The following is an 18307-nucleotide window of genomic DNA, read 5'->3' as shown; positions in this document are numbered from 1 at the left end:
CGTAACTCGTTCTTTAGGTAGGCCTATATGTGTTATCCGTATAATCAATCCGACCCTATGGTCCATGTATCGTCTTTAACCATGCATATAAAATGAGACCACTAGTTATGCCGTATCGATCGAAAGTTTAAGGCTGTATATAGTCCTAATACAGTTAACAGTGGGACAAACTGCATGCATGCATGACTTAGGTGTAAACTGTTATCGTATAGACTAGTTTATCACCATGAAACTATAGTTGAGGGCTCTTCTGGAATTGAGGACTCCTCTGGAAAGCAGTGCTTCTGCACTGAGCAGGACTACCCTCATTAATGATGACAATAATAATAATGATTTTTTTTTTAAGTAGTCAAATTTGATGTAAGGCAATACAACCAAAAACGGGCGGAATTCGGAGATCGTCAGTACACGAAAAATTCAGTTATCTGTAAATTGCATGCCAACGCACTTTATAGTATATAATATTCGATGAAAATCTTAGATTCTTTCTCGCAACGATAGTAACATGAAAGGAATGTTGTTGGAAAAGAGAAGTTTCTACTCACTACAGTGATACAATACAAAGTCAAGAGGTATATTGTTCTAACAACCAGGTTTTACCAATTTTGTTAGAAAATATATAAAAAAATATATGTATTGAAAGCAATATTTGTCATTATGAAACACTATGACAGTTTCACTCTAGGCCAAGGCCTCCAAATAACCGTTAAATATATCAGACATTTGTATGGCCGACAAGACAGTCAGATTTTTTGTTCCAAAAAGGTCTTGATTGATACTCAAAGTAATTGCAAAACTTAACATTATTAAAATCAGATTCCATTCGAATTTTTCAAGTAGAAACAACAATACACAACACAACACATACGGACGCATCGGTTATGTAACTAAAACATTGAAAAAATAAATACTAAAACATTTTGTAGTGTACAGTAGTGTAGAAATTTGACCATTTTGCACAGGTTAATTTTTCATTCAATTAAATCTAGATAAAATGTAAATAATATTTTAAAGAAAGAGGTAGAAAACACGTATTAAAATAGGGAAGTTAACAATTTGCAATAAAATTTAACGTAAAAGTTACTGATTTAAAACAAAAAATACTTTAAACAAAGTGTCAAGTCCTTCTATTTGAAACCAAAAAACAAACAATAATTTTTTTTATATAAAACTTTGTACTCTATATATATTTCGGCAAAAGTATGAGCATTCTTTACATTGTTGTCTGTTTTATTAAACAGACTCTTTAAGAGCTGCAGAATACAATGATATGGCATTAAGGCACAGTATGTATAAAATACGGTAAAGACCGGTAAAATTAAAGATTAAATAATTAAATTTAAAATTAAAGTTATTTTATGATGAAGGAACGAAATCTCAACGTCGCAAAATGTATTGTTCTCTACTCGATACATTAGAAATATGATATTAAAGTCAAAGTTTCATCAACTTCATAGGCATGTTCTCTCTATAAATATTCAATTTCTTCTTAAGTCTTTCAAGCTCAGATCCTTGAATAATATTGCTTTTAGACTTGGTTATCACAGATCATTGAATTATCTTTGCGATTTATGCTGGCATTTTGCGAAAACACATTTCTTTAGATTTGTTTTTGGCGGTTAAGCAAGAAATTCCCTAGATTACACATTGAAACTATATGATATTTACAGCACGTTGGTAATTCGAATGACTTTTTTTGGCCACACTCTATTTCTTCTGATAATAACTCCAAAATATGATCAATTTGGAATGTTTGAGCCACTCAGAGCAAACAACATTTAAGGAAGGGAGAAAAAGAGAGAGAGAGGGGGGGTGGGGTGGTGGAGAAAACAAAAATATTAGAAGTTATTTAGTAACTTTTAATAACTCAATGTGAAGTATACTGATATAAAGATCATTATGTGATTTTTCAGGCGCAGTGTTACATTGAACTATTCGTTTCGTTTGATTACAACAGGCCTATAGTTACCGGTACAATAGTAAATTCGTTAGTCTTTGGTCTAAGTTCTACTTGTAATGCATGTTTATTGTATGATTGATAAGTTAATAACCAACACATAACAATCTGTGGAAAGTTTGTAATTTTATTTTTACCATTTTGTCATATTGGGTTTGGATTTTCCACTTAACAGAAAAATCATTGATCGAAGCAAAGCATAGTGAATGATTGATCAAATCAAAGCATAGTGAATGATTGATCGAAGCAAAGCATAGTGAATGATTGATCAAATCAAAGCATAGTGAATGATTGATCAAATCAAAGCATAGTGAATGATTGATCAAATCAAAGCATAGTGAATGATTTGATCAAATCAAAGCATAGTGAATGATTGATCAAATCAAAGCATAGTGAATGATTAATCAAATCAAAGCATAGTGAATGATTGATCGAATCAAAGCATTGTGAATGATTGATCAAATCAAAGCATATAGTGAATGATTGATGAAATCAGAGCATAGTGAATGATTGATCGAATCAAAGCATAGTGAATGATTGATCAAATCAAAGCATAGTTAATGATTGATCGAATCAAAGCATAGTGAATGATTGATCAAATCAAAGCATAGTGAATGATTGATCAAATCAAAGCATAGTGAATGATTAATCAAATCAAAGCATAGTGAATGATTGATCAAATCAAAGCATATAGTGAATGATTGATGAAATCAGAGCATAGTGAATGATTGATGAAATCAAAGCATTGTGAATGATTGATCGAATCGAAGCATGGTGAATAATTGATCAAATCAAAACATGATAAAAGTAAAACACCATCCAATAATATTTTCTTCTCACCAGATGAACGTTTATTAGCAATAACTGCTTAGTCCATTTTATTTATTTATTTCAAAAAATATTAAAACTAACTATATTTAATAAAAGCAAACTGGAAATTTCATCTTTAATTGAAATGAACCGTATTAGTCGGGTATCGAATGAAATCGAAAATTGATCAAACTCGACACAAAAAGTCCGAAAAAAAGAGCAAATAATTTCACTTCATCGTTAGGAATTAATACAGTTCACGTTTGTTACGCATGTATGTTAAACTGTACAACTCAACTATTTGATAAGTTTATGAATGGAGATATCGATAAACCACGTATACACCAAAAAGACCATTACCTTATCGCTTTGTGGTTAACATTATCATGTTTTAAACACTTAAAAAGACAATAAAAAATATATTAGTATGTAATATATAGTCATTACGTCACTTTCTTTCTTAACTTGGCAATTCGACGCAACATTATTAAGGCACAAGATAACAATTAAATACCTATACGTTGTAACGAAATGTATTGTTTGCTGCATGCATGCTAAGGCTGATATATATAGTATTGCCATATATTTATATGTGAAAGCATATTCGGTTTTCTAAAGTCCATAACGCCTAAACTCATGATATATATGATAATCCATTTTCTTAAATATTATATAAATATCATAACTATTTATACCTTAAATGTTTTTTTAAAATTTTTTGGAAGGATTAAATCGATGATTCTTTGCCAATATTTTGAATTTACAATGGCATTAATGTCTATACAAACAGGATGACGCTAGATTAAAGTGTCAATAAAACCGTATGAGAAACATAAATAATTGCAAGGAACTATGGGAAATAATCATAAAGTTTGAGACGAATTTCAACCTAACAATAATGGAGAAGAGGGGTCCTACAGTTGGGGGGGGGGGGTAGTGACGTCCCTTTGCGAAGCGGCAGCAAAGGTGATTCAAATGTTTACTGAACAAACACAGGAGGTGCGGTGTCCTTTTTCCGCGGTTGAAAATGGTTGAGTGCCTGCCTAGGTAACCATCGAACGGTAAGCCTTTTACGGTACCAACATTGCATCCCTTGATGAGTAAAACAGTGAATGTTTGATGATAAGTAGTTAAAACATTACCGGTACTGTTTTATTCTGAGCGGTAAACAAGGAAGAGAATGTACTGCTGGAATAATTGGCTAGTAGTACTTTTGTTTTTCGGATATTTTAGTACAATTTCCAATTGTAAGTCAGTAGCCAATCAATACATTAATGACAGCAAATGGTGGCAAGTTTGGACGGACCAACCGTCCTTGTTTTTTTTATCAGATCTAGATTAAGCATTAAATGGAAAACAAGAAACTTCGCAGTTCAAAATATTATGAAAATATTGGAGAAAACTGTAATTATTAGTCCTTTTTTTTTCTCTTATACATATAACATTTATAACCCATTCCGTAAGTGTATGGTGAAAAGTAAAACGATTCGCACTAAAAGTATACATTTCATACACCACCTAACTACACTTGTTTAAGTTTTTATTGTTTTATCATTATGTTATTTTTTATGTGCTAAGAACAGAGTGTGTACTTTCGAATAGACCTATTTTACAACCTATATACTTTAAAAAGTAACGGTAACTCGCCATGCGTGTGAAACTTAACGGTTTCTTCGAGACCTTTCTGACACCTCGTATACTTGTTTACAGAAACATTTCAAAACTAAGCCATGTTTTATTGCGACTTGTTATCAGTGCAGTGCATGATTTCCCCGATAGCCATATACGTCCCAAGCATAGTCGCAAATTTTACTTGTCAAGCAGATACGGAGGAGACAACCCATTTCAAGCTTTGACGCCTCTCTCGGAATACTTTCAAACCACAAACATTTGTTTATTGCTGGATAGGATGACGAAAGTCTCCTCCCGTTATACGTCAAAGTGTAATTGGGTCACCGTAGTCGTGGGTAAATCGAAGATAAATGAGCCCCATACTCGGGTCATCAATCACCCCCTCTCTATAAGGTTATGCCACCATATTCAAGCAGACGATTGATAATCCAACGGTGATTAATTTCTCTACTTGTCGTGTATAGTTCTGCAGCCTTTACAATGCCCTAACGTGTTAAACTGAATGGGTGTACATAGACAGCATATATAGGCAAAAAAAGACATTTTATATGAGGGATCACTCTGCCAACGTTTAGGGTCAGGGGAGACCGATAAAATGGAAATCATTAAAACCCTATTTAATTGTCGTAACCAATAAATCAATGCACAGACTATATAGGCCTAGTAGACATATTGTCACGATGTTTAAAACGTTTATCCTTATAGATGAACACGTACCCGTGCATGAATGTTTATTAATTAATGAATATAACCTCATTTAAACCTCATATACCGTCGGCACACCGTTCAGTGTGGCCTGTATTACCAGCAACTGCCCGTAATATTAACTGAATTCAGCCTGCCTACCAGTATTTATTCCTTTTTTTAGGTATTTTTTATATACGAAACAAAGTAAATAAAACCGCAATATACTGACTCTACAGAATGCATACAGCAGTCGGTTTACATGTGTCTGCATTGATATGTCTATATTAACATAAAAAATGTCCTTGTATTTAACATCTTGAAAACAAAATTGGTAACTTTAAAATAAATCAAAATAGCACATTGGTCTACCATAGTTTCGTAAAGCAGTAATTGTAACTATAGCCTAGCTTTAGCCTAACCCGAGTTTCAAAAATTAAGCATAGTTTTGAAACATCTAAACTGATGAGAAATGGAACATGGTTTCAAAAACAATGGTGGAGCTGCCTTTTAAACCATCAAAATATCAGCAAATAGTTGATGTGTGAAATATTTTGCAGCAAGAATTTGTTCCTTTAGTTGTCCAATTTGATTTTTCATATTCAGTCCACTGTTAGGCCCAACTATATACATATGACACTGAACAAGACATGAACATTATAGTTTGTATTTTAAAACAATATTCAACAATAACAACGAGTTTGTGTTAAAACTATATTAATTTAGTCAATTTTTGTGGTTATACTTATGCCAATTTAAATATAATTTATGAAATGTATCGGATGTAAAAAAAATGTGACTTTACAATGATTTGGTTGAACTGAACAAACATGTATTGACAGCAAATTATTGTTAAACACGCCAAGAAAGCTGCTACATTATATCATACTGTACACCTCTAGTGGAAAACGACCGTCGAGTTTACGTAAACATGTGACAATATCCATGATAAAAAAATCACTTAAATTATCATGAAACCAGAGTGAAAACGGTGCACAAACATAGGCATACATATTGTTTCTGATAATATACGTATATATTGTTTTACAACATATATTGAAGTTGGGTTAATACATTTACAATTATCCAACGTATTTCTTCAATCTATTGAAAATGCCAAAAACTTGTAGTATAGGCGGGAAAAAATGGTAATATGTGGCTATATCTTCGTTTATGATTTAGTAATATGAATGTGACTTCACCCTATACACTCCGGGTAGGCTATTTCCCCAGTACATAAATGTGTTTAAAATCCGGAATGGAATAAATGGAATATTTCTTTTATTCAGTTATTTTCTGCGGACTTTTGTGAGTTTGCTCTCACAGTTCGGGAAAGGATTACACTTTTGACAGCACTGTCTGAGATATTAAGTCGATTTTCCTTGTTTTATCTCTCCTTTTCTGTTAATACAGAGAATATTTATAAATGTGTAGGCCTATAAACTCACTGGGTTTTATGATAACATAATCAGAGCTGTCAATATTCGCTTTGTTTTTGGCCATTTTTGTAAGTAAGTTAATACTGCGATTTTGGGAATCCTCTTCAAATCTATGTTCTATCCACAAATCCCAGACATTACACTAAATCTCTTTCCTGCAGTATAAGTCAATTTAAACCATGTTTCGCATGCGATGAATTCGTTCCATACTTGGACCCCGAGGGGGTCCGATATACGAAGGGACGGGATAACTTTCATCTCATATCTATATCTATATGGTGTTCAGTAACATTGTTATCACTTCACAAACATCATACATTTCAACGATAGGATTAATAGTTACACTCATATACCGGTGCCAAGCGATAAGATGACACGGATAAACAGTGACCTCTGCATCTAACCTAGTTTCATCCTCGTTGATTTTCAGGCCATTTTTGGGGAACTAAGGGACCTTTTTTTCTTTCTTTTTTCTCTCCAAAAAGTTTATTGTAATAGGCTTACATTTTCATTTCATCATTTTGATTTTTTTTTTTTTCATTTTGATTTTTTTTTAAAGTGTAAATGCTTAATACAAGATTAATTTCAATTTTTACTTTCCGTTATTATGGTTTATTATTCTACTCTTTGTGAGTTTTACTTTTTGTCTTTTTACAACATGAAAGCTTCAAACTTGATGCGCCAAAGTATACCCATCCCATCCCATGCACTGCACAACACACCAAGATAGTTGTACAACACAAAGTGCTCGGAAATAAGTTGCAGCGTGATAAAAATTAGAAATAATTAATGGAGGAAATGGTTCTCCCCCTCACCCCCTCTCCCCGTTCCTCGTCTCCCTGCCCCTTCCCCCAACAATATATGCTGATATACATACAATACGCTCACCTCAGAGAAAGGGTAAATATAGGCTGTTTTACGAGGCATTGTACAAAGTGGTATGTGTTCTGTTGGATCAAGCTGAGGTGTTTTTGTTATGGTTTACGTTTTTTTTATTGTTACTTCGATATATTCCATCAAGTTTTCACACTCGACCATTTAAATTTATATTTACATTTAAATTCACTATTGGTTTGATCTGCATATGATTTCTGTCTTATCCATAATCCTGTAATAATATCTTACTTGACCAGTCACTGACTAACACACTTCATCGTAGGCCTATAGAATGCTATTGCATGTACCGTCGTTACGGGATTATAGATGGCGGGGATTCGTACGATTCGCAAAATGGGTTTCGGAAAGACCTCGTCTGTAATCACATTGGCGATACCAAAACTAACTAGTGGTGATTGATAGAGGAATTTCCTCAATGACTGAGAAGCTTAAGTATAGCTGAAAGGGACAAACCAGTACCTCAGAATTTAATCCGTCTTTTACAAGTCTTCGCTTGAAGCTATAATGCTATCTTGGTATAGCTTGTAATATATGGTCGTCTATAGCTTATATATGTGTATATGACAAAATAAAAGCTGAGTTTTACGCAATAGTCAATTATATTTACATGATTAGATTTTACAAAACTCCTTCACATATTGTTGAAATTTGTTTTTTTAACATATTCCTTAAGAGATGTATAATAATATTTATTTGAAATTATACTCTTTGTCCATTATATTATTTATTATTATTATTATATATGTAGTATCGCATTTACAATACAAATTGCAAATTTGAACCTGAAATGCAAAGTTTAAAACCCTAGAACCACTGGAACTCTCTACAATAAATGGCAAATATGTTGTATACCAGAGTTTACCTGTTTGGTTGCGAAGGTAGAATTGGCTTGAATTAAATAACAACATTGGGTTCGTGCCAGAAACAATTGTCACTTTACAGCTTTAAGACAATTAATTTACAATGAATAAGAATTAATTAAATTAATGATTTCTTGTTATAATTGAAAACATAAAACTTAAAAAGAGCAATTGAAGTTTTGCTTAGAAAGGTGATTTAAATAAAAGTGTTGATCGAGTATACACAGGACTTGTCAACATGAGGCGACCGGTTCGAATCTCTTTCCAACCCCCAAAAAAAGTCATTACCGGTACTATTTCAAGAATGTTATCTATTTGCTAACAAAATGTTCCGTATATATATTAATATGTAAATCAGTTCGAGAGCGGTTCGTGTTTGTGTTTTTCTTTCGCAGACTAATACACACATTTTATTGTTATTGTTAGGAGTCGTAGAAAGTCGACAGCATTCCTATATCGAGAGAAACCTTTCAAACAGTTCTTTATACAATGCATGGCCCTATTGAGACTATATATATGCAAGGAACGTTTAGCGCCCAAAACACACAATCCGTAAATTGTTATTGACCAATGTATATCACCCCGTGTGCCGACGTTTTTCTTTCAATAACGAACGGTACGTATATATGAAAGGGGGTGCAGGTTGTCCCATGGGAGGGCTTGGGCCAATCGAACATTGGAAAGGTATCCCTTTCCTATATGTGATGGCCGTAGACACGTCGCTAGTCAAAACCTTTTTGTTTATGAGACCAGGCAAACGTCGAAGATATTAGTCTAAATGAAAATGAAACCCTTTGATGAAAGGCTTTTATCCTGCAAAGCGTATCAGTGGTACAAAGGAATGGTTACGCTTGTGTTCCTTTGTAATCTTTGTGCACGGCTAATCAAGAGTGACTTCCTTCACACTGACAAAAGGGGGCCCAATTTTCTTTTCAATGTCCGAAACCGTTCCGTATACAAAATGTGGATATCGTCCAACAATGGTTATTTAATTGGATTAGTTACATCCAAGGCCTAAACAGACACCCTGTAAACTCAGTTTATCCTCTTCTATTGAACCTGTCTATAAACACGACTCCAAAAAACGATTTTTCATTTTCAAAGCCGATTTGAAGTCTCAGGGATTTCCGTCTATATAAGACCCTTTAAAGCCAGATTTTCGTATGTCGGGAGATGTGCACGTTACAATTTTTCCCACATGTTTTGTTGTTGCGTGGTATAGCTATGCGTTTCCATAATTATTGGAGATACAAAACATGAAAGGCATACGTTATCTGCTTATATAAACGGAGGCAAGGGGAGGAGTAATTTGAAGGGTAATGGAACATGTGACTTTTAGTAGGGGGGGGGCACAAAATACATCACCCAAAGTCGTCCCCAAATATTGATTCCCTGTATATTATCTACCGCAGCTTCCACTATTTATTTATTTTTTAACAAACGTAAGGATGATGTTATTCTATTTGACGAAAGGGGGCATCGTTTTTGTGGTTTAATAAAAATGGGGAGGGGATATTTTATCTTTCTCCCTGAAACGAAAAATACTTATAGGCTATGATATTTGCTTGTTGTATATTATTTACGACAGGAGCGGTATTAACTATAAGTTAAGGTTGGAAATTTGGAACGAAACGAACCATACATGGTAACCATGCGGCGTTAATAATAATAATTATTATAAACAGAGTATGAAACGTACAATCACGTGATATATTTCAAGCGACTACAAATGCATTTTGACCAAACTTGTCAGTGTTTTTAATCCAATACTTAGATTGCAATTAATCGAAGGCATGAAATAAATTTAATTTTTGATTACGGTAATGCAATCAATCTGCTCGATGTTAAATAAAAAGTAAGATTTAGTTTTAACAAATATGCAACAGCAAATCTGTGTTTCAATATTTCGTCATGATTGGAATTAAAAGTTTGACAAATAAGCTATAGTGAACTGTACATTGTCGAGTATCGAATAGCATCGAGCAATAAATAGTTGGGAATCTAACCAAGTACCCCCTCAAATTATTCTATATAATAATGTTGCGCAATTTTGTTGAAATTCTGAATGCGCCTGTAACAGTCGATCAATTCATCTTGTACGGGAAATCCTGGGTTTGTTTGATAATCCTTGTCAACTATCCGTTAAATCTTGATTAATCGCTAACGAGCGACGTTAAGAAATTTGGTACAAAAACCTGAAGAAAGTTAGCGTGTCACTTTCCCTAAAAGTTTTTTTTTTTCCTTCTTCATCATCTTCTTCTTTATTTATTTTTTTGTTGGTGGATGAGGCGGTCTTCTTCCTTTTAGAAGTGTCAATGTGTTTTGTTACTAATCTGCTTACAGTTAGCCGACCTCACACTAACTTTTCAGTGAACTGTATCGGAGGGGTCAAGACATTGTCATAATAAGGTAAACACTTCATATGGAGTGTTTTTGTATGAAACTGTCCAAGTGCCAGTATAGTAAGCAGCGACTCCTGCTGCTGACGTAGTATAGAGACACATGAAACCGTTACAATCTCCGAACAGTGAAAAGAAACATTGTTATTAGATGAGAGGTATACATGCGTCAAGTTCAGTTACTCTTATTGATAAGAACGAACACTGAAGAAAATTGATTAGATATGAATTTCTTACAGTCATAAAGCAGTTTATGCATATATATATATATATATATATATATATATATATATATATATATATATATATATATATATATATATATATATGTATATATATATATATATATATATATATATATATATATATATATATATATATATATATATATATATATATATATGTATCTCTTTCGAGATCCGGCTTTAGGAATCACAAATGATTTCGAGTTGGTCAGCATCATGTTTGATCTCTAGAGTAAGGCAAAATATGTCACCAAAAACAGAACTAGTATTGTTCGATACAGGTGACAAACGCCTACAGTGGAATTGCGAGCTTCCTTACCGGTTTCGAACCTCTGGACATACAATCAGCGTCCATAGCCTAGTGGTTAGAGTGTCCGCGTACAGAGCGGAAGGCCCGTGGTTCGAATCCCGGTGGAGGCTGAAAGTTTTTTCACTGTTCTTGATTTTCCAACTCATTACGATTTTCATTTATATATATATATATATATACATATCATATATATATATATAGGAATATATATCCCCTATTAAGGCCTAGCTTAATCCTCGAAGATTATTGTTATCCGTCAAACTGAGTATATAACATTAAATTAAAGGCCTCCAAAGGACCGAAGAGTTTATTTTTTTTTTATTTTCTTTTTATTATTTATGAGAGACCATTTCACCAACACGTGTAGGAAGGTGTAAATAATCATGACCACATCCTATACAAATACTACACACGTACCATGATTGAACTGTCAAAATCGTTATGAACAACCATTTTTGAAATTCTCCACTTCCAGAGAAAACGAATACTGGAGAAAAAGCAAAATGAATAAGGCGCCAGATTTTATTCTGTTCATACATGAAGTTATTTTTTTTAAATAAACGCTTGTATACTACTGCAAGTATCTCCCTAAAGCGATGCATATCTAATTATCAAACTTTCACGTCGCTCCCAGCTAGCCTCTCATGTTTTATCCCGGAGGACACGATTTAGGTAACTCTGGGATTAATTTAAGGTACAGCATGAATACACGGCCTTGGCCATGAATTCAACGAACCGTCTTCTTTCCCATTTCGGTGCAATGTCCGCTACCAAAATGACGGTGACCTTTACAAATATTCCATGGGCTCTCTCTCTCTCTCTATCCAAAAATCCCAAATTAATCCACGCAAAAATGGTCTACTGCATGCACCGCCTACCGTGTGAAAGTTTGTTGTACAGAGTACATACAGCTATATCGACAAAACATACTGCTGGGAGATTTACACCTAGATTCTGATACATGTCAGTAAATCTTTGGCTGTATTCGTTATCGTGACACGTTTCCTTCTACAAGTGAGAAAGTTATTCATAAACAAGAGCAACAAGATGTAGAAACAATTCATTTCGTTGACAGGGGGGGGGGGGGGGGAAGATAATACTAGGCCTAACACTATACTCGAGGTATAGGCGAATCGATGACAGGGACAGATAATGTTATGTCTATATGTGTGTTAGTTTGACGGTATACAACAGAATAGACTACATGCCATTCCATGGACGATAGATAAAACTAAAGAAAGATAGAACATTTAATAATACTGTTATCAGAAGAATTCGCTATGAAAAGGGACCCCAGTTTCCTGTATGTTGATTTGTGTATATATGAAGCCTTTGTAACACACGGTGTATATACAAAGGTCAATGTATATCGCTATATATACGGAGACGATTTCGAAATTCATACAACACATTTCAGAATTGCTGACTATAGTATAATTTTCTTACTGTGATCAGTTTCAGTTTGTGACGTCACATATGACACCGCGCCGACCTTGCGATTTCTCTTAAATATAGCCTATATTTGTTGAAATGACAGCATTGTACATTGATGTCAATGTAGCAGATATTGTTTCGCTTTTTACCTATACCGGTTATGCAATAATTTTTTGGCCCTACTATATAGTTTCACAAACGCACCGTTCTTATAGTCCTTTTTCTTTACAATCTGATGAACAGACATCTAAAAGTGGATGTAACCAGTTTATTATATCTAATTTCTATTATTTTATTATTATATCTAATATCTTCTACTTTTGTTTTCTGTTCGTTCAAATTCAAACCGGAATGAACATGAAGACACTTAGTCTCAGTGGCGCGAAATTTGGAAGATTAACAAAAACATACTTAGTAGAGGAATGTACTACCGTGTAAGGTTAGGTTTGGATTGTGTAAGTTGACCCATGACCCCCAGAATCTGAATGTGTTACACCAAAATACAGTATGCCGCGAGGTACGACAATATATATTGGACTGCTTTCCTGCAGGCTTGTTTATGTTGGATCAGGGCTCAACATTATCAGATTCCTGAAGAATCATGAAACATGGCTCAACATTTATCAGATTCCTGAAGAATCGGGGAAACAGGGCTGAACATTATCAGATTCCTGACGAATCAGGAAGCAAAGAACAAGAGATGTTGTCTAAGAAGAAAAGAAAACAAGGATTTTCGAGACATAGGCCTATAATAGTAAGTCATGGTCATTTTAATGCACTTGTACACCACACTACTATAGTTGGAGGGTTTCATAAACTTATCGAACATAAGAATGACCAACCAATTCTATAGTTTTCCTTGAATTTAAATTTCGCAATAATCCATAAATATATTATCAAGTGAGGATGGGGTGGTATAATGGACTTTATAAAAAAACAACTATAGCCCCCACCCCCCAAGTCTGCCAGTCCCCTCCCCCATTAAGTAGTCTGTTTTATTTTGTTTTAAGAATATAGGTCATGCCGGCCCACCCACCCCCCCTCCTCCCCCTGGAATAATATCTAGCCACCTAAAAAGAGAAGTCTTAGAAAAAGCTCTTTCACGGTAAGTACACTTTAGGAAACCACCAATTTGAACGCTATGATTATACACTCATTAAAAAGGATTTATTTGTTGTTTTTAGATAGTAAAACAAAACAATTCAAATCTCGTAGAATTTGTGGATTTGCTCTTTCATGTTACTCTCCTCTTTTTGAAATATAACCTATAAAAAAAAACACATAAAAACACGCAACTTTTTGAACATTTATCTCCCATAAATTAAACATAAGTTTACGAGACACCGCCGGTTGTAATAGCTCGCGTCATCTACCTCCAATAACGGACGGAAAACCTCCTAGAATATGTCAGAACTGGGCCAGGGTAGCCAAAGGTGAGACACGCAAATAGGTAACACTGCCCTGAGGGGCAACAAAATATCATTTTAAACATCATTTGACTGAGTTAAGAAGCGCTATTTATTGATATACTCACCTTATATCGAATTCTTCGTGTTTTTATTCATAATGTTCCAATGTGCCGTTCTCCTTGACCGAGAAACCCAGTTGTAGAGATCTGGGTCTTGAGATCTTTGTCGCGTGCGCATGTCGTATTAATTCGCTTGGGGTGTCGGGGTATGGATAATCCTCTGAGGGGTTGTTACGATTGGCAGCCACCAATTAGATGGGTTGAAAGGGTTCATATGATCTTAGACTGCAAAAGGGTGAGTTTTACACACGCATATTATATTAAACCCATGCATTCAAAAAGTTTCAAGGCTATGTGAAAGGACTTCCTAATAAGAAGTGCAAAATAAATATTTCCGACAAGTGACATTGAAGGTTTGAAGGTCATGCATGGTTAAATTCAAGGACAGCATATCCGGCAGGTATTGAGAAGGTCGCATTGAAAAATGTTTTTCGCTATTTTTTTTTCTTCAATTGGGACCCGGATGAAAGAGCTTGTCATTGCGAAAGTTAGAATATAATACTTTTAGAAAACTTCGGTTCTGTAGTTACGCATATTGTCATTGGTTGAATCACCGTATCTAGGCGATGACGTCATGATTTCAGGTTCTACAGATCGTCTCGCCATATACCGCGGCATGTTATGCATCATGGAGAGAGGTTCCCCAAAGCTAATGAATTACATTATTTGGTAAAATAGCCTTATGCTTATGCGTATGATTATTACACAAACCTGAGCTTTTATAATACTTTCTGATACGGAAGTCGTGAATTTGTTAGAAATTTTTTGCAGAATTTAGGAGCAACAATCGTCTGCTTCCTGACGACTGTCGTTTCCTTATACCACGGCATATTCACCACGTTTACACGTGACCTTTTATGCAAATTAATATGCTGCTTTAAGTATAGTAGAACGGCTTGTGAGCTCCATAGATTTCAAGTATACTTAGTGAACGATACACTTTGACCTAATCAGTAAATATTATTAAATAAAATCGTCTTGAAATAGTGAGCTAAGAAAATTTCGGCTACAACGAAATTTCGAACCAGTGACCTCAGAGTAAGGGCCGTGACCTGTCCTGTGCATCATACCTTGCAACTTGAGCTATGTAGCCGTCACTCATTTATTTAATAAAAAATCTTTCTATAATTGTATTAAAAAAAACTTTGTTGTGTTTAATGTAACAAGGGGATTTCAAGTATACATTGCCAGGTATACAGTTTAACTTAGCACCCGATACTCATAGCTGGTACAGTAACTACTGTTCATATCCTGTAACACATGTTACCGTGTTACGAACACAAAGCAGTACTTACTGATGCACGGCTGTGGGACATGAACAGTAGTTGCTGTACCAACCATTGAGTGCGAGTTCAATAATACGCGATTATAAAATGAAGTCGTGTCTGGTCGGTTCATAGCAGGCCTATGGATATACCCGAACATGGCGTTTCTTTTGTTCTCGGCATGACGAATTGGCGTAATTTAAAGAGAAGTGGTGAACTGGAATCAAGCGGTACCGTACCTCCTTTACTTCAAACACATTGCTAGTACAGTAACTACCGGTGCCACCTGTAACACATTTTACTACTGTTCATGTCCCAACAAACGTGCATCAGTAATTACTACTTTGTGTTCGTAACACGGTAACATGTGGCACCAGTAGTTTCTGTACTAGCTATGAGTAATTTGTACCCCAGTTCGCTCTGTATTTATGTAAATATTATTGCAAATATTATAAACGTTTTGAGCGAACGCTATATAAGCTTAAAGTCGATAAAATACACTGTTTCAATATCTGTCACCTTGAATTATGTTTATGATGTACAATAGTGGACGTGGAGCTTATATAAATATATATAGTCAATTACGCTAAATATGAAACTTCATCATTTTTAGAACACGGAAATCGTGATTTTTGTTTTGAAGAATATAATCTCCTACTTCCTGGTGAATCTTTAAAAAGCGTGGCTAAAAAAAATTATATACGTTCAACGGTCAAAAAACTCTGTACGTCAGCGGTTGGTTGGGAAACCACCTCGGCGGGTATTAATACAAACACTACCGTATTTAACGACCGGGAACCCAACACAAGCACGGATAACAAACATTATGCTATATCAAAGCCAAGTTCCGCAAACCATCATAGGTTAAAAACCGAAGCAAATAAGGTGAGAATGAATCCAGTGGTTATAGCTAATGCGATGGTTTATTTCAGATTTATGATGGCGCAATTGTCGATATCTACACGGTGGGAGTCCGCTCTTGTTTGTCTTTGTAGACACATACTAAAACGTGAAGACGGTGTTGGCCTATACTATGTTTTTGCAGATATTAAGTTCCCAAAAGGCTGATTTGTTATAGTTATGTCTTATATATGGTTCTTTTCGTATAAATATACATTTCATATTAAATATATATGAATATAATATACAAAATATATTTAAAAATATATTTAAAAATATAATATATAATATATAATTTATATAAACATATATATATATAAATGAAAATCGTAATGAGTTGGAAAATCAAGAACAGTGAAAAAACTTTCAGCCTCCACCGGGATTCGAACCACGGGCCTTCCGTTCTGTACGCGGACACCCTAACCACTAGGCTATGGACGCTGATTGTATGTCCAGAGGTTCGAAACTGGTATATATATATATATAAATATACGATATAAATATACGATATAAATATAAAATATAATAGTTATGTAAATCCCGTACACAAATATTACTTTCTATATAAAACGAGATATGTTTTGTCTTGTTGACTTGGAGGTTGATTACTATGAGGTTTATCATATCATATAGGCGCTTTTAGCAACTCACGAAATATCTATATGTCGACGTTCTTGCTTCATGCCCACCCCCACCCCAATGCCCACCCCACCCAAGTGCCACATGAAAGAATACCCAGGACAGAAACGCCTACCAAAGAAAGAGAATAGCTTACAATGAAAGAGAAACATCGAAATTACAATTACGGAACAAACGGTCTTAATAAGAGAAAGCTTTTCACATTCCGACACGTTTTGAACTTGGGAAATAATGAAATAAATTTAAAAAGAAAGAGTTAAAAGATTGACCTCTAGTGGCTAAACGATTGGTCATATACCAACATTTGACCATCGGAGTCGTATTGTGCACGAAGTGCTCCCCGGGGTGCATGTAAACGTATCGATATGACGTTGGGGGGTTCAGAGCGTTACCTACTTTAAAGGGCTCTCCTTGCAAATAGATAAAGCATTATTCAACTCCTTTCAAGTCGAGAAAGTAGAGAAACGCGTCGTCGCGCAGAATTACGCCGCATGCGACACGTCGCAGAGTTGCGGTGCGCAATATGTGCGGTGCGCAATATGTGCGGTGTGGTGCGCAATGTTTTCTTTTTCAGACAGGATGCGGTCATATACGCGCGCACAAACCATAACATATGAAAGCAAACAGTATTAGAATACGTTAATATTATTTCAAGTTATAGAACGTCACACAATTTGTGTTATAATTTCAAGTTCAAAATATATATTTTTTTAAATATTAAGACAATTAACAAAGCCATAGGCAGATCCGTTCGATCAACAATATGATAGTATAGCAGGGGTAACATACCATATATTAATCTAAGGAAATTTGAATATAAAAGGCTACGTGCACCGATATCATACAAATAATAAGTTCAGAGGGCCTAATGAAATTGTCGCGGAAAAAACGAGTTACTTTAAAAAAAAATCCAAACCCCGTGTCTATAGCAAACTAGTAGAACTGACCAGGGAAGCATAGAGGGTCAAGGTCTCCCCCGATCATCCTGAGCTGCGTCATCATCGATTTAATGATCAATAGGACAGAGAAAGGTTTATTATTTCGATTTCTCTACAAAAGCTATAGTTGATCTTGAAGGAAGGGCGCATCTTATTAAACTCAAGTAAGTAAGCGAAGGTGTAAGGTTAAACACCTGTTCTTTTCTAGATATTTATGATGGCAGTACCAACATTTAACCACCCTCCCAGAAGTGTTTGAGACTTTTTCTTTCACGGCAATTCTGTCAGTATTGATATAGTATTTGAACAATATTTTACTAGGTCAATCTGCGGCGTAATGACTTTTGATTCCGAAAAGAAATCACTTTAA

At 34.7% G+C, this 18307-nt stretch overlaps 1 protein-coding gene across 1 annotated transcript in view; it reads left to right on the top strand.

Moving 5' to 3' along the window:
• The window catches only part of LOC139978724 (protein Wnt-4-like), a 55169-nt gene that overhangs the window by 4106 nt on the left and 32756 nt on the right, over positions 1–18307 (top strand). The window lies entirely within an intron of this gene.

This window comes from Apostichopus japonicus, chromosome 13 (genome assembly GCF_037975245.1).
Source record: "Apostichopus japonicus isolate 1M-3 chromosome 13, ASM3797524v1, whole genome shotgun sequence".
In the NCBI taxonomy this organism is placed as follows: Eukaryota; Metazoa; Echinodermata; class Holothuroidea; order Aspidochirotida; family Stichopodidae; genus Apostichopus; species Apostichopus japonicus.
The sequence above is the reverse complement of the archived record's forward strand: the minus strand, read 5'-3'. Positions and strand labels throughout refer to the sequence as shown.